Genomic DNA, 4,078 nt, shown 5'->3' with positions numbered 1-4,078 from the left:
CTGGCTGGCTCCAGGTGTACGTGCAGCACACGGGTCTGCTGATGAACCCTTCTACAGCATAGAGAAAGACAAGGCAGTGCACCATCACTGTCCACTTCCCCCTCAATCCCAGGTTGCAGTGTCACATTGGTTGGCCCTGTGTGAAGCCAGCTAAGATCTTAAAAAGCATATCGGTTCTGCTCTGTGCCCTGCAAGAGGCTTTGCTAGACAGCGGATCGCCCTGAAGGCAGAGAGAGGTGGTGAGCAGAGTAACAGCACTAGAAATCTGCCCCAGGATACCTTACAGTTTTCTCCCGTGGGACCACTAAGTTAAACTCAACCAGGACTAGGCAACAGTTCCAAGTGCAGATGATCATGAAAAATATATTAATCTAATAACTCTAGTCAACATGCATAGATTTGTCTCTTAAGGCAGGAGGCTGCTTAACAGTAGTCATTTCATAATGGTTTTTCTGCAATATGTTGTATCCTGGCCCATCCAGGCCTTCTGTTCCTGTATCAGGGCAGCCTAAAAGCAGTAGCTTTTAGGATTAAACAGATTTTAGTTATTCTGTCTTCAAAGAGGCGTTTTTAAGCTCACAGAGCATCTCTGCTTTTATTCAGGCATGCTATGAACATTGCGCATCAGTTTTTCCATGTGGAAAAGATCTGCACAAGTTCTGGCACTGCTGTGTAGTTTGCAATAAATCTCCAGGACCCGACAAAGACGATTTCAGAATTCTGGAAGATACAGAGAGAGAATTCAGCTGAACTCCTACCAAAATATGCAGGAAATACTATTCAGGATAGCCACTCCGTAAGAAGAGCACAAGAAAGCTGTCGTTACACCCATCTTTTTTAAAAGACACAGGAAGCAATTGCAGTGATAACCAAGCAGTAACTCTCCCTATGCATCAGGTTCACTAAAAACAGAAAGAAACCATCAGCAGACCAACTGGGGAAAAAGCATCAGAGAACAAAGCATTTGCTATGTGTGCCATGACAAATCCCCTAACTAGCAGGGACTGCAGAAGGGCTACAGACACAGTGAAATCTAAACCTCCTGTGCCCTGTGGTGGGAATGTATTACTCTTTATCAACCTCAAAATCCCATAATGGTTCACATGTTAATAGTGGACATGGCACAAGTTAGAAGTACAGGCAATTCTTTTTATAAAAGCAATGCAAAACCTTGTTTTAGTGAAGCAGAATGGCACACCTAAATAAACAAGTCAAATTTTCAAAAAACAAATACTGACTAGCAAGCAGAATGAAAACCTGCTTATGTTTACATAGTCCTTGGATTTAGTTGATGCATTAAAAATTATGTAACATACCAACATGGTGGTTCAAATAACTTCAAGCCATGGTATTTCCTCAGTCCTTCTCTTTTCTGGTCTGTTCTCTTCATTCACACACACTCTGCTATATCATCAGCTACCCCTTACAGCAGTACTGACAGAGATAACACCTTGTTCTACAGTCCTCCTTTCCTTTCAAGAAATTATGGGGCTGTGAAATAGCTTGACTCCTTATTCAGTTTGCTCTATTTTTACTGTTTCAGTTTTTCTTTACCCTTCTCCAGTTCATGTTGTACTGAGGAACTCCATTAACTATTCTGATTTAAACTAGTTCATATTCACTGTCTTTTCAAACCATTCCATCTAAGTCATCTTGTTATAAAGCTGCTGAGAAGAGGAACACCTGAGATTTATCACCCAATGCCATTTCTACAAGATTTTTCCAAATTTACAAAAAAAAACCCCACCCACAAACAAAACAACAACAACAAACAAAAACCCCACCACAACCAGTTAAAAAAACTACAAGATTTTTCCAAATTTACAAAAAAAACCCCCACCCACAAACAAAAAAACAACAACAACAACAAACAAAAACCCTACCACAACCAGTTAAAAAAAACCCAAACTCTCTGCCTTCTAGGTAAATGAATATGTTCTTCCTTCATAGGAATGTGTTATTACACTGCCTCTTGCTCCCATTGTTCTTTGGTCTGAAATCCCTCCTAAATCTGAAAATTAATGGACAGGGCTTTCTGAAGTATGAGGAGACAATACCACAAAGCATCTGCTTATAAAATGAAATGTGAGAAACAGGCCTAACTTCAATTTTTTAAAAGCACCACATATGTACTGGAAACAACTAAGGTGGAAAGAATGTTGACGCGATAATAGAAAAGCAAATCTATGTGTGCAAGACAGTTTGGGTTGCTTTGATGGCGTGACAGAATACGTGGCTTTTTTCTTTGTGAGTTGTATCTGGCGTACCACCAGTGGTCCACTATCAAAGGCACTAGCTAGAAATTCTGTATCTTAGAATAGATGCAGCAAATGAATCATGAACCTTACACCTAGGGAATGTTTCCCATGGAACTTACATATGACAACTGGAGTTCTAGATTATATTTAAAATTTGGGAGAAATTAATCCACTCATTATAGAGATATAAGGCTCCTTTTCTCTGTAGTTGTAGGCTGGTGGTACTGGTGGCTAGATAGCTGTTGTGTTCTTCCAGGCTACTGGCACAGATCACTGCTGCCACACACTGTGTTTAACACAGTTTTAAAGACCTATAAGATCTTTCTGAAGAAAAGTATGCAAAAATGAAATGCTGATAATATATTCATTTACACAAGATGAAATAAGAGTCAAAGAATAGCAATAGGCTTTTGCCCCTTGTCTTCTCCTCAGTTAGTTACTTTTTTCTTTTAGAAAGCAGTGATTTTGTGTGCTTTTGTTACAAATCCATGTTTCTGGAGGTAAACACTTAGCTTCTGAAAATCTATTGATGTCATGATTTGATTGTATTAAAGCAGTGCTCTCCAAATAGGACACTTTTTACTCCTTTTTTGTTTAAATACTTGAGTAAATCTTAAACTTTTATGTGGACAGGTTGCATCCAACATTCACTTCTGTTCACAAAAAATCTTTGCTTTAGCTTTGTGTTATGTATGCAAGAAAAAAAAAGATAACTGGAACGTGAGACTACTTTAAAATATCAGCCTCGATCGGTTTTATACATGCATTTCTGTGAACATAGAACATGTGCTCACCTAACTAACAAAATCCTGTTATAAAATGCTACAACTGTAAGTAGCCAGCACCAAAAAATAAACTCTGTTAATATGCTCTATTATCCTTATGAGTGTTCAGACAACTCCCACTAATGCTTACGTGCCGAAACTCCATTGAATATATTCTCCCTTGAATGTCTGATCACACTGAGGGCAGACTCTAGTTCAATAAGCTTTAATATATTAACATTAATTAGAGTTATGAATTGAGCATGGAAGCCCCATTCTCATTGCCCTCTCTTCTCACCCCTCATTTTAAAATGCCTCATTCTAGGTGTTATCTACTCCATATGCTTCTTTTTGTCTGATGTGTAGTCTGTATTACCCAATAGGACAAAATAACTAAAGATTCTTATGTTAACAGAATTTGTTTACAAATGAATCATAGTAAGAGGGATCAAAAGCTAACATTTTCCTCAATAAATAAAGTGTACCGCACCATCAAAATTGTCAAGATATATATGAAACCCTGCGACGACTTAACTGACTGCATTTTCTCTTCAGCTTTTCCGATTTTTTTACAACTTGGTTAGGCTGAAAAATACAAGGGTGGTTTTTATTCTTTTAAATTATTTAGCTTTCAGGTTCATCTTCTGTATCATAATTGGCTTTCTGTTGTATTCTTGAATTTTTCCACACTTGTATTCATCTGTTTCTTTCTGGCTAACTATAATATCTCAACAGACAGTGAAACTCACAGATTCTAAACAACTGGAAAAAAACTCTATTCTTCTTTCTTACAAATATGGAGCATTAACAGGATAGTTAAATTCTCATATAAGAATGAAATTAGGAATGACTTTGCTGTACTGGGCTGTCTCTTCCAGTACCCTGTCTGTGACAATTGGTAGCCACTGTATACTAGAGAAATGCCACAGCAGGCAATCTGGGATTGCCTTTTTCTCAGGTTTTCGTAGTTGATTCATGGACAAGAGGACCGCCTTTTTTGCCTCATTAAAACCATATCCCTTGATACGGGGTAATCATTAAACCCTGCTTTCACTG

The sequence above is a fragment of the Pterocles gutturalis genome, unplaced genomic scaffold, assembly GCF_000699245.1.
Source record: "Pterocles gutturalis isolate BGI_N339 unplaced genomic scaffold, ASM69924v1 scaffold3156, whole genome shotgun sequence".
Classification (NCBI taxonomy): Eukaryota; Metazoa; Chordata; class Aves; order Pterocliformes; family Pteroclidae; genus Pterocles; species Pterocles gutturalis.
Note: the sequence above shows the minus strand (reverse complement) of the source record.